At 32.3% G+C, this 22,196-nt stretch overlaps 1 long non-coding RNA gene across 2 annotated transcripts; it reads right to left on the bottom strand.

The window, feature by feature from the left end:
- Positions 1-4,035: 4,035 nt before the first annotated feature.
- On the bottom strand, positions 4,036-5,081 carry LOC108468976 (uncharacterized). 2 transcript variants are annotated; one of them, XR_008283912.1, is made up of 3 exons: positions 4,736-5,077; positions 4,393-4,582; positions 4,036-4,297 (listed from the first exon to the last, which is right to left on the bottom strand). It is a non-coding gene; the product is annotated as an uncharacterized LOC108468976 (long non-coding RNA). The 2 variants fall into 2 exon arrangements; XR_001869020.2 differs by having other exon boundaries at positions 4,393-5,081.
- Between the last annotated feature and the right edge of the window lie 17,115 nt (positions 5,082-22,196).

Here is a 22,196-nt window from a genome sequence, read left to right as displayed (position 1 = left end):
CTTAGTTATTCTAATGACTAATTTGAAAGAAAAATAAAGTTTAAAATTTTACCCATGTTATATATGTATATTTTATATTTAATGGTAAAAATTTATACTTAGTGTTAGATAAACAACATTTACTAAGTGATTTTTGATTAAAATGTCAAATAGGGACATATTTGTAAAAGTTATAAAATGTATTTAAAAATGTGAATAAATAAAAATGTGGGCTGATATGAGTAATAATAATATTCGGCTAGGCTTGGGTAATGAAGAAATCAAATGAAAATCATTTTACTAGCCTAGGGACTAAAATATAAAAAATTGAAAAATTAGGGGTAAAAAAATAATTTTTGTTATAAGGTGTTTTGGGATTAAATTGGATAATATGATGATTGAATGAGTTAAGTGTGATATTATAGATCAAGAGAGACGAGGTTCTAACCTACACCGGGGAAAGAATAAAATTGTGGACTAAATCGAATTACTAGCCATTTTGTACTGAGGTAAGTTCGTATGTTAAAAATAAATTTTAAAATAATTTTACTTAAATGCTTTAATGTTGCATGAATTGTATGTTTGATTATGTAAATGAGTATAACTCTACGAACAAGTTCGATGACGAATCGACGAGCAAGAAATCCCGTTTTAAACCTTAAGAATAGAGTAGATACAAGTGAACATGTCATTATGGTCATTTGGTGTTAAGTGATTATATGATCTGAGTGTTGGTCTTATACGTCCTACCGATGACAGAGTATACTAGCATATGTTGCAGATACTTGATAGCTTTTTTGAGCAGCACCGCGTAACTACGTCTTGACTGACAGCTTGTGTGAGTAGGTCCGTTGATAGCTCGATAGTGAGCAACTATGTGATATGGACTTAAGTAGCTTTGGCTACATATGTGACACTTTATGTGCAAATTTCCCGAGTATCCGACATTTTTATTCCGAGTGGTTCACGAGTACGCCAAAGATAAAGATGTGTAAGTTCATTTTGAGATGGTTCAGATATGTATGAAAAGCTCATGATTATTAAATGCTTAAAATGATGAAAATGAGGTTAAGTTTGGTGATAAAATGAATTATGATCATGAAACTATGGTAAATTTACATTTAACTATGTTATAATATTTAAATGTTATATGCATAGTAAGGTTGCTTATTTTTTACATACGAGCTTACTAAGCCATATAGCTTACTCCATTTACTTTCCATGTTTTTATAGTGTCACCAAGTTAGCTCGGATCGGAGATCATCGGAGATTCAAATCACACTATCAAACTCTCATTTTGGGTATTGATGATCTTAGTATTTTGAAAGTATGACATATATAGGGACTTGGTTATTTTATTATATGTGTCATTATGATTTTAGCCAAATGAATTGGCTTGTAAATGTCAAAGGCTTGTTGTGAAAATTGTGCATGTAAATTGGCTTATCTTGATTAACATTGTTGTAAGTCTATTTATATGCCTAGGCCGTTTATAACATACGGTCTGCCCCATGAGCATGTGTTATAGTCGTGTCTCCTGCACTTAATTTTTTAAGAAACAGAACACTCAGAATTGAGCACACGGGCAAAGACACGGACATGTGTCTCAGTCGTGTGGATGACACGGCCTCGAACACAGGCGTATGCCCTGACCGTGTAAAGTCTGTACCTATTTTATTTAAATTAATTTTTCACACAACCTAGCACACGGGCATTTGACTTTGCTGTATGACCTCAATCTGTTTATGAGTTACAAGTTAGAAAGTTACACAGAGTCGAGACACAGGCATGTGTAGCCATACAGCCTACTCACACAAGTATATCTCAAACCACATGGGCATGTAAACCCTATTTTAAGGCAAAATTTTTTTAAATTTTGTAAAAATTTAAAAAATTCTTAGTTTATTCTCAAACCACTTCCAATGCATGTTTTCAACCTCTTAAGCTCGTGCTAGAAACTATGATTGAATATGAATGGTTTTAATTTGAAGGCAAATTTATAGCTCAAAATTATATGATAGTGTGGTAAGTTCGATAATGTCTCGTACCCTATTATAGCGTTGAATACGAGTAAGAAGTGTTTCATGTTATCTTGAAACATATAGAGGTTAGCGATATCATTTACCTGACTTTCGTAGAGGTAAAACAATATCTATTAAAGAAAATATTCAACCATTCACATTCATCATTACGTAATATGATTGAACTTTTGGTGTTTTGAAAAAATGGTCATTTTAAAGAATATGTCAAGTTATAGTTTTGAAAAGCAAACGATAAACGTTGTTACTACAATAGCGATACACAATTTTATCCAAAAACACGTCAGTCGAAATGATACAAATTTTATAGAATACAAAAATATTAACAAGACATGAAAATATTATTGATCCAGAAGATGTGCATGATGAAGAAAGTGATAATGATGATATAGTGGTGGTGAATTAAACAATTTAAGCGATTTTGAAATGGATTAACAAGAGATGCTATAGTTTTTAGTTTAATAAATTCATTTTAAATTGTAAATACTAATGTAAAATTTTTAAGATAAATTATACCAACAATCACCCAACTTTAGAGTGACTGACAAAACAGTCACTCAAGGTTTAATTCAATCACTCAACTTTCAAAAAATAACAAAATAGTCACCACTAACTGTTTTCCGTTTCATCTGTAACGAAGCTATCCTTTTCCGTTATTCGCTTAATAAAAATACCATTTTCCATCCCTCTCCTATCCCCCTCCCTCTCCCTCTTCCCCACTATCCCTCCCCCTATCACAAGCACCCATGTCCAAAAGAATGAGCCACTTTATCTTTGTCTTCTTCCAGCAACTTTTTTCTTCACAAGATTTTCATCTATCTATCAATTAAATCCATGGATGAGCAATTAATGGTATTTATTTCAGTTTTGGGACTTCTTTATATGCAAGAAAAAGTAACCACCAATTACTTTAATCTTTTTTGTGCAAAATTTTTTGCTTAAGCGTTTCTGGGTATGTAATTAAATCTAAACAAAGTTCAATAATTCCTTTATTGGTGAAAAAATTAGATATAAAACTGGATTTTTTGTAGGATCACTTTGATGAAAAATTGTGTAATCATTGGTGCATGATACAACTCCCCAACCCTTACTTTTGCTCTTGCCAACTTAATCCCAACTTTCACTTTCTTGCTTCTTGTTATCTTCAAGTTCGTCTACAGCTCTCGAACCCTTACTTTTGCTCTTGCCAACTTAATCCCAACTCCCAACTTTCACTTTCTTGCTTCTTGTTATCTTCAAGCTCGTCTGCTGCTATGCCATTTGTTTTTGTAGTAGAAGGCATAATCAGTTGTCTTTGATCTTTGCTATTATGCCAATACTTTCTCCATGAATTCAACCTCATTTACACATATCTCCTTCCACCATGTTAACAACATCTAAACAACATCTAACAATTGGCTTATAAGTGGCCACTTCATCGCTACTGCCTGTTTGTCACTTTTAGTAAAAATCATTGGCCTGGTAATTTAATATGCTATTTCATAATCCCTGATGCTTTGGCTACTTCAAATTGATACTTTCCCTACTAAATTTGAAGGCTGCAGTTCTAAAAGGGTATCCATCGGAGATAACATTGGTTTCCTTCTATTAACTTTTTAGGTCTATTCAATCTGCATTGGTTACTTTGATTTTGAAAGAGACCCAAACACTTAGATGTTGAGTCTTGATATAGAGCTCATTTCTGTGGTCTACTCAGTAAGCAAACTGCAACTCCTCATGTTAGCTTTGTCATTTTGGCAAATCGAAGCTTTGTAATTAAGACCAATTTTGTTTTAGGCTTTGGAAATGTGGTAACATTCAGCGTGCAAGCATGGTGCATATGGCATAAAGGCCAGGTCTTTGTGGCCACACTTTTACTGCATTATTGGTGTTCATTTTCCTTGGGGATGATGGTGAAAAAAGAATAGGGAGAAGAGAAGAAGAAGGTAATGGTAGGGAGGTCTGCAAAAAAGTAAAGAAATTTGTGATAGGGGAGGGATAGTGGGGAAGGAGGAGGAAACGGAAAAGGGCATTCCTATTAAGTGAATAACAGAAAAATATAACTCCTTGTGACTGTTTTATTATTTTTTGAATGTTAAGTAACTAAATTAAATCTTGAGCGACTGTCTTGTCAGTTACAAGAAAGTTAAATGAATATTGATGTAATTTACTCAATTTTTTATGATATATTTGGTATATAAATATTACTCTTCTTGAAACTTTGAAACTTTAATCCAAATGCATGCAATATTTTAAGTTGTTGCGCTCTTTGGGCCCTTTGGACAGAGAGAAATAAAAGACTGCAGGAAGGAAAGACCCAATCAGCAAGGGAGATCTCTAGATGTATATCTAGCTACATAAAACAATTGGACGATTTAGAAGGAAGTGGACTTACAAGAAATGCTGAAATAACGACCTCTGTACCCCCATCTGGTACAACCATAAAGATCAATTTTGAGGGGGCATTTGGCAAGCAAAGATCTCGAGTGGCATTCGGAGTAGTAGCAAGGAATGGAAAGGGTCGGGTCTTGATTGCAAGATCGAAATTGCATGAGAATGTTGGATCTGCTTTTGCAGCAAAGGCCCTGGCATGTTTATGTGCGATTCAAACAGGAATAGAGATGGGTTTATCAGAAACAATAATAGAAGGGGACGCGCTTTCAATAGTCCAAAAAATGCCAGAATCATGTTATGTTATAGACAAATTAGAAATCGCCGCATATATATGAAATATTCACCTTACTGCAGAACATTTTCGATGGATTCACTTCGGACACATTAAAAAGGAAGCAAATCGCTTGGCACTACGGAGAGTTTAAGAAGGGAAGAACAAGAATACCTAAATGAAACGGTCCCTGGCGTCTCTTTGCAATGGATGGAAGAAGAATGGCTGAGAGAACCTGACTGAACAGGGGTTGGAAGTAGGGTTTAATGGAGAGGAAAAGACAATGAAATGAATTAGAAATGGGGTCTTTTCTAGTCATTGGAAACGGAAGGGTTGTGAAAATGGAAAACATTAATTGGCACGGTTTCCAGTATGATTTGACTGGGCAAGTCTATCGGTTTAGTTTTTTCAAATAAAAGTTTGCTGATTTTTTTTTTTGTTTTCTTTGTTTTGTAATATGACGTGGGTCTAGTCTTTTGGGCCCAAATCTGTTTTTCTTTGTTTATTATTAATAAAGCCCAGTCCGTCTTTGCTTAAAAAAATATGGTTATATTTTCAAATTACATTTTAGAATAAAATAATACAAATGTGTTAAAATTATTAATTAAAAATTAAAAATTAAAAATAATATAATTGTGTTAATATCTAATTATAAATATTTAATGATTATATTTAAATATTTAAAATATAATTTATCTATTCTAATTAAATTTTATAAATAGTTAATACTAATTACTTAAAAATATTTAAAATTAATATTTCATATATTAATATATTAACAATAAGTTATAATAAATTATTTTTATATTCTTGCTAAAATATCATAATATTAACTAATTTTAACATTATTTAAATGCATATTTGTTACTTTATAATACCATGTCTAAAATAGACATTTTATTTCTTAAAAGCACTCATTGACAACAATGCTAAACACTTAAATCTTAACCAAACTATTCAAAAGTACTCCTTAAAAGCACTTCTCAAGAATACTTTTTCACTACACTTTTTAAAACTACTTTTCAAAAGCAAGGCTAAACTAACCTTAAGTTTTCACTAAAGATTACCAAAATGTTTTAAAACGACAATTCTATAAACGCCACTAGCTTAGTGGGCTTGGCGGCCAATGTAATCTTCTAAATTTGAGTCTAACATCTAGACTAAGTTAAAGAGTTTACAATTTATTGATTTATTTTTAAATTCAAAGTAACAATAAATTGAATTTTTAATGTTGGTTAAAATATTAATAAAAATACTTATTTTTATTAAAATTAAGTAAATTTTAATTATTTTCATCACCATTATCTATTTTGAGAATTTATAAGATTTTATGATTTTTTTACTTAGGGAAAAACTTTATTTTCTTTTTTTTTTCATTATAAATACTTGTTTATGAGAATTTTACTTGCAATAAAATAATTTAAATTTATTTATAATATCAATTATAAAATTAAATTCATACAATTATAAATTAAATGTAATATATTTTAATTGATTCATACAATTAAACTAGTACATTGTTGGGTAAGAAAACTAGTTCAATTATATAATAAACAACAAAAGCTATATTAGTTAGTTCAAAAGTTTCTCCGAACTCATGCTTATATATATATATATATATATATATATATATATATATTATAAATAATTAAACTTGTTGAACATATACAATTTTGAATTGATATGACAGATTTATTAAATTAATAAATAATTTATTTTTCAATATATATCTAACTATTAAAAAGCCTTTTATATGAACAAATATTTTTTAACATATACATCTTAAGGAGTTTTTACAAATACATTGATAACTAAAGATATAGCACAATCACTAATAATACATAATTAAGCAATTACAATTGAAATGGAATCAATATACGATCCAAAAAATCCAGAAAAAGCCCTATAATGTAAACTTAAAACCTAGAATGAAGATGTGGAAGGAAAAAGAATTTCATAATAAGGAAAATATTTATAATAGGAAAATGAGTAGTTACAAAATGCAAAAAAAAAAAATGATAAAATGTTTAATATATTATATAAGTTATTACATTGATACCAATAAAAATTCAAAATAATATGTGCGTAAAATGATTAAAAACAACTTATGCATCCAACAAATAAAAGAGTCGCTATTTAAAGAAATCTTTGTATTGTAATCTCTCAAACAATTTAATAACACAAATTATAACCTCCAAAAAACTTATAACAATTAAGAATATATTATAACATAGTCTCGTGAACTCATCAAATTAAATCACAACAAAAATTGATTTTATTAATAGTTATGCACTCTAAAAAAAAGTTTGGTAACTTAAATAAGATAAGTGCTAAAACTATCAATACAAAAACCTATACAAGTCTCTCCTCGAAACTTGATAATATAGAAGATTTATAATAATCTTATTAAAACAATAAGACAACAAACTATTTACAATATAATAATAGAAATTAGTTTGTATGATTTAATCTAATCTAATCTTTAATTTGAGTTCCTCAAGTAATATGACTCTTATTGTTGGATTAAATATCTTCCAAGTAATTAGTACAACCCATTCAAACCGTTTAAATAAATTACCAATATTCAAATATTTGAAAATGTCACTTTTAACTGCTCCGGTGCTAGGAAAATGTACACTTCCATCAAACAATTATTTGTTTTCATATATTTAAAATAATTATTTACGGTAAATATTTTAATCAATTATTTACTAATATTCTCTACTTATAAATACACATGAATGGAACTCAATTAATTGTAACATATAATATTGTTTCCAAAATTGCAATGGTAGTGTATATAGATATATTCCATTTATAAAATTATTTAAAAAGTAATTAAATAGTTTTAATTAAACAATTTTTTAAAATATAAACACTATTTAAAGTAAAAATTATATTAACCAATATTTATATATTATTTTACTTTTTCCTTAATCATTGTTTTTAATTTAATAATATATTTTTGGCTAAATGAGTATATAAGTGTAACACCTCAAACCCGGCCTAAACGTTATGGCTAATCTGGAAATGTTACAAAAAAAGGTTTTGAAACCATCTTTCATGTTAAAATTTCTTAAATTAATTGTTACTAAAAGAGTTCACATTTTCGGAAAATCTTATTATACTCTTTAATTGAAACTGTCATTTATTGCCTTTTTTAAGTTAAACGTAAATTTACAGTGGAAGCTTACAAGTCGTTATAGCTGAAAACCGAATTTTGTGTTTACAGAAATACATTTTTTTTTGTAAAACCATTATTTTAGTCGAACGTCGTATAAAAGTAAAAAACACATTCAAACTAAAATAAAAATCAAACAATCTAGAGAGTCCAATAATTACAAAACTTTCAAAAATGATCCATAAAATAAAAACCATTATTTAAGACAGTTCACGAACTTGTGGTCACCGTAAAGACTCCGTCGCGCTGACCCACCTATGTCTGAGGATTACCTGAACAAAACAGACAAACAGATGTGAGCTTTCATAAACTCAATGTGTAACTTAACAGAGACATTCATGCATAAAATTCAGAATTTGAGTATACCAGAACAGAAACAGACATGAGTCCTTATCAGAATCAGATTATCAAATACATACAGATATGTAAAGTCCTACCCATCCTTTACATACCATCTTCGACCATCCCAACACACCATGTGGGGTATAAAACACCCACCCAACCCTATACACCACTAAATGTCTTTATGACACTTATCAGAATAATTTGCAACCAAGCTGCCAATAAGTCGGTGAAATGTCGCCTTACAGATCACTTTTTCCACATAAACCAATCTCACCCCATGTACAGATACAGATAACAGATACAGATATACAAAATTAACGTGTCTCGTATGCTAACATACATATACCATTCATGCTTTTACAAAACAGACGAATCATACATATCATTTTCTTAGACTCAAATCAGTCTATCAGATTAGGAAGGTATCATGTATTAGGGTTTGTTTGCCATTACCGACCCTACGAAAGGCCTAGAGTCGATCAGAATGACTTATGCAACCTTAGGGAAATTTTTTGAATTTTGGGCCTACACGCCCAATTTGGCTTTGCTTGTGTAGCCTACGACCTAAAAAGGATAAGGCTAAGACAAAAAATAACATATTTTTCAAAAGTAGGACTTGAACCCAATACCTCGTACACACACCCAGAACACTTAGCCACTGAAATAGATACTCATTTATGATAAAATCCACAAAAATATAAATAAATTATTCAGGGCATTACAATTCTACCCCTTAAAAGAAATTTCGGCCTTAAAATTTACCTGATTCGAACAGATGAGGATACTACTGACGCATCGAGTCCTCAGGTTCCTACGTGGCTTCCTCAGTACCATGATCCCAACACAGAACCTTAACTAAATGAATAGACTTCTTCCTCAATATCTTTACGTCTCGATCCAAAATCTGAACTGGCTCCTCTTCAAATGTCAAATCCGGTTTAACCTCGATCTCCTCAACAGAAACAACGTCAGATAGGTCAGACCTATACTGCCTCAACATAGAGACGTGGAATACATCATAGATACGGTCTAACTCTAGAGGTACCTCTAACTGATAAGTGACCAGTCCCACACGCCTCAAAATCCAATACGGCCCAATAAACCTAAGGCTCAACTTCCCCTTACGTCCAAACCGCAGAACTTTTTTTTACGGTGATACCTTAAGAAAGACAAAGTCACCCACAGAGTACTCAATATCCCTCCTTTTTAGATCTGCATAGGACTTTTGTCTATCAGAAGCTGCCTTAAGACAATCTTGCATCAACCTGACTTTGTCTTTTGTCTCGAAAACTAACTCTGGACCCAAAACCCGTTGTTCACCCAACTTAGTCTAATACAGCGGAGTACGACACTTATGTCCATACAGAGCCTCGTAAGGTGCCATCTGGATGCTAGACTAAAAATTGTTATTGTATGCGAACTCAGCTAAAGGCAGAAAATCATCTTAACTCCCTCGGAAATCAATTACACAACTCCAAAGCATATCCTCTAGTATTTGAATCATCCTCTCAGATTGGCCATTGGTCTGAGGATTGAATGCAGTAGTACTAAAGTCTAACCTCAAACCCAGAGCTTCGTAGATTATCAAAATCGAGAAGTGAAGCGAAGATCCCTATTATAAATTATCAAAACTGGAACCCCGTGAAGTCTCACAATTTTAGAAATGTAGAGCTTGACTCAATTCTGTAAAGAATAATTTGTCCGAACCGAAATGAAATGGGCGGACTTGGTCAATTGATTCACAATGACCCAAACAAAATCCTTCTTTGTAGGTTTTAAAGGCAACCCACTAATGAAATCCGTTGTAACACATTCCTATTTTCATAAGGGAATCTTAACGGGTTAGAGCAAACCCGAAGACAACTGGTGCTCAGTCTTAACTTACTGGCATATCAGACAACAAGCAATAAAATCTATCACCTCTTGTTTCAAACCTGGTCACCAATTCAGTTCACGGAGATCCCGATACATCTTATTTCCACCAGGATGTATAACATAAGGGCTACTATGCACTTCTTTTAGAATCGACTATCTCGAGTCGGAGTCGTTCGGTACACAAACCCGCCTTCAGAAACACAGAACCCTATTATTGTTTAACCCAAAATCAGATGTATTGCCATTCTTAACATGACGGAATAGCCGAACCAAAGAATAATCCCCCAACTACTTATCCTGAATTTGATCAATCCAAGTTGGCTTAACTTGAAACTTGGCTAACAAGCTTCCATCATCAAACAAATTAAGACGAGTGAACATCACCCTCAAATCAGACATTGCTCTACGACTAAGAGCATCAGCCACCACATTGGCCTTACCGAGATGATATTTTATTGTACAGTCGTAATCCTTAAGTAGCTCAATCTATCGATGCTGTCTGAAATTCAACTCCTTTTGAGTAAGGAGGTACTTGAGGCTATTGTGATCAGTGTAGATGGTACACCTCTCACCATAGAGATAGTGCCTCTAGATCTGTAAAGCAAACACTACGACAATTAACTCAAGATCATGCGTCGGATAATATCCCTCGTGTGACTTAAGCTGTCGGGGCGCACAAGCCACAACCTTACCATCTTGCATCAATACACATCCCAAACCGATGTGCGACGTATCACTGTAAACTACAAACTCTTTACTAGATTCAGACTGTATCAGAATAAGAGGTTGAGCCAGAACAAACTTGAGCTTCTCATAGCTCGATTGTTGTGCATCAGTCCATACGAAAGAAACATTCTTATAAAAAAGCTTAGCCAAAGGAGCTGCAATCAACAAGAAGCCCTCAACAAACCATCGATAATAACCCGCAAGACCCAAAAAACTGTGAATATCAGAAACATTCTTAGGCTATTTCCAATCAAGTACAGCCTCAATCTTCTTAGGATCAACTTGGATCCCCTTAGAAGAAACCACGTGCCCCAGAAATGTTACTTTTCGTAACCAGAATTCACACTTGCTCAATTTAGCGTAGAGCTGTTTCTCACGCAATATCTAAAGTACTACTCTAAAATACTCATCCTCGGTCTTAGAGTATACCAAAATATCATCAATAAAGACTACGATAAACTAATCCAGTTACAGTTGAAAGATCAGGTTCATTAGATCCATGAATATTACAAGAGCATTCGTTAAACCAAAGGGCATGACTAGGAACTCGTAGTGCCCATAACGAGTCCTAAAAGCCGTCTTAAAGATATCAGCTTCCTTAACTCTAAGTTGATGATACCCAGAACGGAGATCTATCTTAGAGAATACTGAAGCCCGATGAAACTGATCAAACAAATCATCGATCCTTGGAAGTAGGTACTTATTTTTTTCACAGTCAGCTTATTCAACTGTCGGCAATCGATACACATCCTCATGGTACCATCCTTTTTCTTCACAAAAAAAACCAGTGCCCCCCACGGAGACACACTAGGATGGATACAACTCCCACAACCCCACTAACCACCAAATTCCACTAAATCCCACTAAATCCGACCACTAACCTCATCCATTTACCTCAGAATCCTAACTCCACCGAGCCTCTATTAGACAACCGAAATAAAAATAAACATTTCTGTTCACATAGGGACTCGAACACGAGACCTCATGCACACACCCAAAATATAACTGATATGACTTTACCTAGAATATAACATAAGCCCACCTAAAAGGGATAAGGCTAAGACCAAAAATAACATATTTTTCAAAAGTGAGACTTGAACCCAAGACCTCATACACACACCCAAAACACTTAACCATTGAAGCAGACAAAATTCACAAAAACATAAATAAATTATTCAGGGCGTTACAATAAGCTCTTGAACTTTGATGAAAAAAATTAATTAAGCTCCTCCACAAAACACATAACTTTTTTTCAAACTCTCAAATTGCATAAATTAAACCCTTTGACCAGCGTCTTCTGGCTTTGCCCATTACATCGAGGACGTGGTCATTAATGATGCTAACTTGACAGTCCGTAGCGACATTTGTTGACATGGAACTGCCACATCAACAAATTTATTTAAACTTTTTATGTCTAGAATGAATCTAGATAACTAGTTGTCTAGGTTAATTCTAAATTTAATTTTAAAATTATAAAATATTTTTAACTTTTTTTATAAATTTTAGAAATATTATCAAAACTTATAAAAATTTTAAAAAGTAAAATTAAATTATTAAAAATCATTAAAATGTTTTGGTTTAGAATGAACTTGGAAATATGGTTGTCCAAATTTAACTAAATTTGAACAATATATGTCCAATTTCATTCAAGATGATTTTTCTAAATTATCTAAAGTTTTAAATATATAAATATTTTCTTCAAAATGAGATATGTATCAATGTTCTAATTCTAAAGTTACCTTTTAGGCTATATAAAAATTAAAAATAAATAAATAAATAATTTTAATTTTATTAATCATACTATATAAAAATTAAAAATAAATAAATAAATAATTTTAATTTTATTAATCATACTTGTAAAGTTTAATAAAATGTGAATATATCCCAATTAAAAATTTATATAAATTGTTTTCTTGCATGTGTAACCAAAAAGTCTATCAATTATTTTCTTTTATGTGTAACGATAATTGGGATATATTCACATTTTTTTAAACCTTACAGGTATGATTAATAGAATTTTTAAAATTATATATTTTTTCTAATTTTTTATATAGCCTAAAAGGTATTAGTATAACTAAAACATTGATACACATATTATTCTTAAAGAAAATAATTTTAATATTTTTAAACTTTATATAATTTACAAAAATTATCTTAAATGAATCTAGACATATGGTTGTCCAGATTTAATTTGGACATAAACTTTTAAATTATTTTTATTATTTTAATTTTTTAATATTTATTCAACATTTTTATAAATTCTAATAATATTTACAGTTTATAAAATTTAAAAGAAATTAATTTTTATAATTTAAAATTACATTTGGAATGAACCTAGAGAAATAGTTCACTATGTTCATTCCAAACAAGAATTTTTTTTTTAATTTTGAGTTTTATTTTTTAATTTTTGCTGACATGGTAGTACAATGTTAGCAATTGTTGCTAATGTAGACTGTTACGTCAACGTCATTAATAACTATGTTAGCAGCTTAACGGTCAAAGATGGAAAACGTTGATGAAAATGTTTAATTGATGCAATTTAAGAGTTTGATGACTTAATTGAATGCATATTTTTCGGAGGGCTTAATTGACTTTTTCACCAAACTTCAAGGGTTTATATACTCTTTAGCTTATATTTTTGTAACAGTGTTTAATATTTAAAACAATACTTCAATAAGCATATAAAATAACATTAAATAAAAAAATTAACTATTTCTAAAATTAAACAATGTTAAATAGTAATTTTTATTGGAAGGCTTTAATTAAAGGTTTGAAATATGCTTTTAATTTGTATATTTTCATTTTTAAATCTGTTGTTAAACATTGTAAATACTTTAATGGCATTTTAATTTTTATATAGTAAGAATTATAATTAATTGTGTAAAATATATTTAAACAAAATTTTAAATCATTATTTAATTTATTGTTAAAAAGTAGGTATAAACCTCATATATATTGTATAACAATGTGAGTGCTTAATGCTCTCTTTGATTGATACGGGGATGATCTCCTTAAATGGCACGTAATAAAAAATAAAATTAATTTGAGTTAAAATTTTTATATAAAATTTAAATAAAATATTTTATTTATTTTAAAAGAATATCAAAATTCAAGCATCTAATATAATATAAAATATTTGTTTATCATTTTAATGTTGATATATATTTATATACTTGTTTTGTTTTAAAATTGATTTTATTATTATTATATTTTGAGACGATATAAACACTAATTTCATTTTTATCAATATTATCTATTAAATTTATAATGTAATATTTAAGTCAAAATTGTATAAATAACTTGCACATCACTCACATGGGTAAGAAATTAGGCCATGTTTGGTTCAATGATAGCCATTACAATTCTATTCAATGCGCCCACCACAAATAGTTGTTTAGTTTAGTCGAATACCTTATTATGGGTGTATTCCGTTATAGGCTTATACAGGGAATAGGAAGCATTTCTATTCCCTTTCCTCTCTATCGAATGGCTCATTCATTGTTTAGGAAATCAATTTTACCCTCCCCAATTTCTCACCTAAAAAAATGCTTTCACTCAGCCCGACTGATAACCATTCCCTTACTTCCTTCAACTCCGACCAGTAGCACTCCTCTCACTCAACTCCATTAGGTAAACATTTTCCGCTCTTCCTTTGTTCCTTTCATTTTCCTCTGTACAAATTTTTCTGCTCTTTTTGGTACCCATTTAAGAAGAGTTTGCTTCCTTCGTCTTCATCGGAGCCTCCTTCAAGTAAATCTTTTCACTTTTCCATTGTTCCTTTCATTTTCCTCTCGCCAATTTAAGTGGAGAGATTAAAAAACTTCATTTTTAATTAAAATTCCACTTTTTTCCTTTGAAAATAACCATCCATTCTTTAAAGAGGAGTACTCATTTTGTTGTTGCTTTTAAGTTTTGACCTACTAGAATGGGTTTTGTTTTCTTTAGTCCTTTACTGATTCTATCACACTTCTTCAAGCATTTTACTTGTCAACTACCCAACATTGATAGGTTTTATGTCTTTAACTTCTTGAACAAAATGGGTTCAAACTCTTCTTTGTCTTACAACTTCCCTGGTTCTGTTTGTTTATGGGTGGGGGTGACTTGTGATAATACCAATGAGAATATTATTGCATCGAAGGCTTCAGGTTTAGGCCTTTTGTTAGAATTGAGTGACCCAAATCCTTATTTAAATAAAATACAGTGGTAAAATAAAATAAAAGTAAAATCCATATAGAACTATACTTCTTTTATTTTATTTTAGAATAAGGTTTTTCTAAACCTTATGAAACTCCATTTATTTGATATTGATTAGAATAAGGTGTTTCAATCTTACTACACTCCTATTAGAATATGATTTTACAAGCCTATAAATAAACATAGTCTACTCCTCTTGTAATCATTCGAATTTGACATAGTGAATTTTCTTCTCCTCTATCCGTGGTTTTTTCCCGAAAGGGTTTCCACGTAAAAATATGTATGTTCTTTATTTTTATTTCTCTTTTTTTTTTGCGATATATTATCATTACCGACATTCTATTTTTACAAATTGGCATCCGAGCTTCCGGGTTGTTCATCTCAATCACGGTAATGGAGTCTTTAAAGTATGAAATTTTGATGTTGGATCACAACACCAGATTCACATTGTGGCAGATAAATATGTAGGCAGTTCTTACACAGATGGACTTAGAGGAAGTCCTGCTAGGGGTAGATAAGATGCCTTCGACATTGACGGAGAATGTAACACCCCTAACCTATATCTGTCGCTGAAATAAGGTTACAAGGCATTATCTATTACATCACAACATACAACATACATTTCTCATCCAAGAATCCATTAATACCTAAACATCAATCCAACACAGTAACATTGTCCCTTATAAGGCTTTACGAGACCTTAAAACATGCCTAAAAGAGATTCAGGACTAAACCGATAACATTTGAAAACTTTAGGAAACTTATAAAATTTTCTTGCATACAGGGATCACGCGCCCATGTGAATAAGCCGTGTGCCTCACACGACCACCAGACACTCCCGTGTCATAAGTCGTGTGAAAACAGGGCATACATACTTACTTGAATCACACGCCCGGGTGCCTTGGCTGTGTGAAATCTGAAAGGTATATTGACTTGGGTCACACGGCCGACCACACGCCCATGTGTCAGCCTGTGTGTCTAAGCTGTGTAACTCACTTACTTGTTCAACTAAGCTACAGCAGGCACACGATCGAGCCACACGCCCGTGTGCTCAACCGTGTGGGGGTGAAATTAGGCTTGATTTAAGCCATGTTTCTCACCCACTTCAAGCATACCTAAACCACAATATTTCATGCCATTTCAATACACTTATAGGCAACCAAAACATGCCAATTCATATACAAATCATGCCATTTCATCTTCAACCATTTCACTACTCAAATCATAACCATAAACATACCAAAACAATATGTCATTACCAATAATTTCACCTATCTTTCTTATGCATTTTTCTCATCATTTTATCAACTAATTCATGCCACAAAATTATACCAATTCATCATCCCTATATCATACCAAATCAACCATAATATATCATTGGTAATTAATCAAAACAATTAGCCACTTAGCCATCACAACAACCATACCAAACATGCCAAAACACAAGGCCATATATACATCATATGTCACTTACCAAATTCATAAATTAAGCCAACCCAAATGGCCAAATACACACCCACATTTACATCATTTATAAGCCAAATCTCATGGCTAATATCATAACTCTAAACATATCATCATATCACTAGCCTATACAAGCCATATACCATATTTACATAGCATCAAAAGTACCAACAAGTTGATCGATAGTGTGACGGTGTTCCTAAAGATCCTCGAGTCCAAACTGGCCTCAATTATCTATAAAATAGGGAAAGAACACACAAAGTAAACTTTAAAAGCTTAGTAAGCCATAGACAAATAAAATTAGCACATGAAATACATCATTTCCATCCATAAGCAAACTATGAGTAAGCACATATAAGCTCACAAATCTTTCTCAAATTAAGCTATTAAATAATAAAATTAGCTTACGAAATTTTCATACATACATGCTATCATGTTGTAAACACAAAAAATAATATTAAAATAATTTTTGACCTCGGATTTGTGATTCCAAAACCACTGTTCTGATTTAGCTAAAATCGGGCTATTACAGAGGAAGAGAAGAAGCGCAAGGATCGAAAGGCGTTGACACAATTACATCTGTATTTTTCTAATAAAAGTTTGTAGGATGTGATGAATGAGAAGACTGTCGCTGGATTATGGAAGAGGCTGGAACAAATATGTATGTCAAAAACTCTAACCAGTAAGCTGCATATGAAGTAGCGTCTTTATGCTCATCGTTTGAAGAAAGGTGCATCTGTCCACGAACACTTAACATTGTTTAAAGAAATTCTATTAGACATGGAGGCCATGCAAGTTCAGTATCATAATGAAGATCTAGGGTTGATTCTACTTTGTTCGTTGCCCCCGTCTTATTCAACCTTTAGAGACACGATTTTATATAGCACTGAGTCTCTCACAGTTGATGAGGTTTATGATTCTTTGACCTCGTATGATAATATGAAGCATCTTGTGGTTAAAATCGACTATCAGAGAGAAGGTCTCATTTTCTCTGTAAGACAAGATTGGAATGCTAATGACGATCGTGGAAGGATATAGGAACAGAATCCTCGCGGTAAATCTAATGGTAGATAGAAGTCTTCAAACAGAGGTAAAACTTGTAACTTCTGCAAGAAGAAAGGACACACTAAATTTGAATGTTATAAACTACAAAACAAGATCAAAAGGGAGGCTGTGAATCAAAAGGGAAAACAACCAAAAAGTTCTGGTGAAGCTGATGTTGTAGAAGACTACAGCGATGGTGAAGTTCTAGTCGCTTCTGTCAATAATTCTAAAATGAGCAAGGAGTGGATCATTGATTCAGGCTGCACCTTCCACATGAGTCCCAATCAGGATTGGTTTACAACTTACGAAACAGTTTCTGAAGGTGTTTTTTTTTATGAGAAATAATGCTTTGTGCAAAATCGCAGGTGTCGGAACAATTAAAGTTAAGATATTTGATAGAGTTGTCAGAACACTTAGTAACATATGACATGTTCCAGAATTGAAGAGAAATTTAATTTCGTTGAGTACTTTTGATTCAAAAAGGTACAAATACACAGTTGAAAGTGGGGTTTTGAAGATTTCCAAAGGTTCCCTCGTTGTAATGAAAGGGCAGAGAAAGACTGCCAAGTTATCTGTTCTGCAGGGTTCTACTGTTACTGGTGATGCAGTTGTCGTTTCCTCTTCCTTGTCAGATGATGATATTACTAAATTTTGGCATATGCGCCTAGGGCATATGAGTGAGAATGGTATGGAAAAATTGAGCAAAAGACAACTTCTTGATGGGCAAGGAATTTGTAAACTGAAGTTCTGTGAGCACTGCATTTTTGGGAAGCAAAACAGAGTTCGCTTCACCAAAGGAATTCATAACACGAAGGGAATGTTAGAATATATTCATTCTGATTGATGCGGTCGTTGAGAGCACCAAAAATATCCTATCCCTAAAATATTAAAAATAATAAAAATAATAGTATAAGGGAAGTAGGGTCAAATCCTCAAGCACCGGATTTGCACAATTGCTTGTTCCTCAAAATGCTGGTTAGAATCGTGCCCAAGAAAACTTGCTTACTTGGAAAGAAAAATAAAAAAAATAAAATTAAAAGTTTTGATCTAGAAAAAAATAAAATAAAAACAGAACTAAAAGTTTTGATTGAAATTTCAAAAATTAAAAATAATATAAATAAATAGAGTTGAGGAAAATGTGTTCTTATAGAGAGGTTCCAGCCTCCTGTTGTCTCGATCCGCCTTGGGTTCAATCCTAGGCTTTTAGGTGATCCTTCTCAAACAGAATAAGCTAGTTATAGTGGAAGAGGACGCCTATGACCACCAGCTCCAAGAATTTAGACTTACAATTTAGTGGAACCTGACTCTAGCTAACAATCGCTTCTGTGGGATCATCTTATGCTAGATCATCACTTCTCAATGGCAAATCCCACGCCATTTTGTCTATTGGGCTCGCCAACCTTTAACGCGGTAAGCTAACGAACCGACTGTGCAACATTGCCAAAACATACAAAGTGGCCGCCTTTGCACACGTTGAAAAGATCACTTTTTAAGGGACATGGATAAAAGCATCAGCCCCGTAATGCGAAGAAACGATGAATATTCATTGAAAAGGCTAAGTATGGATTCTAAGCCTCATGAACCTTTTTGGGGATTTTTTTGACAACCTTTGGCTAGATAGATTTAGTGGCTCATGATTTTTGGGGAAAAACAAATAAATATAATGGAAAGAGAATTTTTATTGAAAAAAATATTAAAAGGGCTAAACTTTATGGGGAGAGTGTTTACAGAAAAAGATGAGTGAAATTTGTGTCACTCCGTCCCCTATTTATAGTACTAGAAAACATAGTCTATTCCTGATTAAATTCTAAAAGATAAATACAAATAAACAAAGATAATTAAATAAAAGCTAAAATTAAATCTAAATAATAATCCTTAATAATTATCCTAATATAATTAAAAATTAAATAGAGTCTTGTGCTATAAAATCTCTTCTTTTGCATTTTTACTCCCAAAATCTTCCACACTTTGCATTTTTGGCAACACTTCTCCTACTTGCATGTTGGCCCAATTTAACTTTAAGCCCTTAAATTTCCTTTTGTCTTCAATTTAGTCCCTATAAGATAAAAATCCATAAAAAAGCTCAAATTAGTAAGATCACACTCAAAATAAACATATAATTAATACATAAAAATATGTCATTCTAGAGTATTATCACTGATCTATTGTAACATCCCAAAATTGGGCCTAGTCAGAATAGTGGTTTCAGGACCACAAATCCAACATTAAATTTTTTTTTTATGATTATTATGAGGTTTAGGATATGAAAATAAGCATGTGTTAAAGTTTCATGAAGAAGTTCTAAGTATAAGGTGCCCAATTGGTAATTAGGGACCAAATTGAATAGGTTGTAAAATTTTGGTTCTAGAAGAAATTTGTATGAAATTGCTTTGAATTATTAATTAGAAGGTCTTAAAGAGTAATTTACCCAATTTCTAAGTTTTTAGACAAAAATGGGCATGCATGCAAAATTTTAAAAGGTTATTAACGAAGGACATTTTGGTCATGTAGTAATAAACTAAATAAAAAAGGAAAATGAAAGCAAAAATCAGTCATTTTTCTTCTCCCCATAGCTAGGGTTTTCAACATTTTCAAGCTCTATAGTAAGTGCTCCTTAGCCCCGTTTTTAACATTCTTCGTATTTTTGAAATCCTCGTAACATGCTCTCTCTATTTCTACCCATATTTCAAGCTAGGGTTCATGTTTAGAAATTTACCCATGCATGAGATGCTTGTGTTTTGATGATTTGTGGAGGAATATGAGAGTTTATAGGATGGTAAACAACTTTTACTAAGTAGTTTTTCATGAAAATGGCTTAAGGGACCATTTTGTAAAAGTTGTGAAAATGGGTAGAAAAATGTGAAATGAAAGAAAATGTGGGCTGCTTTAAGCAAGAAAAATATTCATCTAGGCTTGGATAACCTAGAAACTTCATGCATTTGATTATACGAGCCTAGGGACTAAATTGTAAAAGTGTGAAAGGTTAGAGGCAAAATGGTCATTTTGCCCGGGGGTGAAATTTAGGTCTTTGAACAATATTAATAATTTATTTTTACTAATATAGACCCCGAGGAACCAATTTCGGAGGTCGACTGTGGAAAACAAAAGGTTTTGGAATAACCGATATACGAACCCGAAGCAATTACCAGGTAAGTTCGCGTAACTCGAATGTAAACTATTTTAAATACATTAAAGATGTAAGTTCATGTATAAATTATAATATTGATATGCAAAATACGATAATTCATGAAAAATTGATGTTCTAATGAAATGTCCCGATTGAATAAAAAAGATATCTGATGGATTTCTCGAAAATGAATTAATGGTAGAAAGGATCTAGCCTTCTGAAGAATATGCGTGCTAAAATAGATTTAGCCCAGACGGGTAATCCGATTAGGATCTGAATTTAACCTGGACTGGTAATTCAGATCTGAACTCATAGGAGTATATGTCATTGTAAGGGATTTAGCCTGGACTAGTAAACCTAACATTGCTCTGTGAGTTTTTATTATGGGAGATTTAGCCTGGACTGGTAATCCCGCCGTAAGAGCGAGGTTCAAGGGAGTGTGCATTTAAAATGATCACTTGCATGATTTGATGGTAAATGAGATATCCATCGAGATCCCAAGAAATTCAACGGGTTTCAAATGAGAAACGAAAATAGAATTGCTTGAATTGATGAGCTCATCTAAGACTAATGTTATAATGTATTTGCCTGAGACTAACTTGATGGTTGAACGTATGTGTTAGGGAAACTATACTATGCATGTTTGGCATGAATATCTTTTATGGATGTATGCTAAATAATCGGTAAGTTTACCTTTCTGTTATCCAGGCTTACTAAGCATGTAAATGCTTACCCTCTCTCTTTTCCCTTGTCTCACAGAGCTCGCGGACTCGTGAAGATTGAAAGACAGTTGGAGTATCGATCACACTATCAACTTGTCTTGCTTTGGTATATAGAAACTTTTATTTTTTTATAATGGCATGTATAAGATTCTTGGTCATTCTATTATATGTGTCTTTTGGCTAGCCAATGTAAGGGCTTAAATGATATGCTTATTCATTTTGTATATGGCCATGACATATGGTCCATATTGATGTAGGTTGTAAACCTACTAATTGCGCATGTATATGCTTGAATGTTTCATGAGATGATTAATGTGGTATACCATGAATAGATATGTGTAATGTGGCCAAATCACTTGAAGATGGTTTAGGTCATAATTGGCATGATTTATGAAATGAGCTAAGTATATAATTTGGTTTGTAAAATGGTAACCCTAAAACAAAGAAGGTACTATCAATATAAGTTAAGAAGAAACATGAGGCACCATGCATGACCTTGGCTAAGAAGGTTTTAAAGGTACATTTATACCATGATAGATGTCCAAGAAACATATTTGTGTCTATGGATGTTTAAGGGTGACTAAAGGCTTGGAATATATCCTACAAAAAGGTCCATACGGGTAGACACACGAGAATGTGTCTAGGCCGCGTGTGACACACGGTCAGCCCCATGGGCGTATTATACGGCCGTGTGTCCTCTGCACATAAAATTTTAGGTCAACTTGCATGGTAGTAAACACACGGGCACAGACACGGCCGTGTGTCTCAACCGTGTGTAGGACACGGTCTAATACACGGGCGTGTGCCTCAGCCGTGTGCCCCTAAATGAATGATGATGTCATAAACAAAATGTCTA

Source organism: Gossypium arboreum, chromosome 1 (assembly GCF_025698485.1).
Source record: "Gossypium arboreum isolate Shixiya-1 chromosome 1, ASM2569848v2, whole genome shotgun sequence".
NCBI lineage: Eukaryota > Viridiplantae > Streptophyta > Magnoliopsida > Malvales > Malvaceae > Gossypium > Gossypium arboreum.
This window is presented reverse-complemented; position numbering and strand designations above follow the sequence as displayed.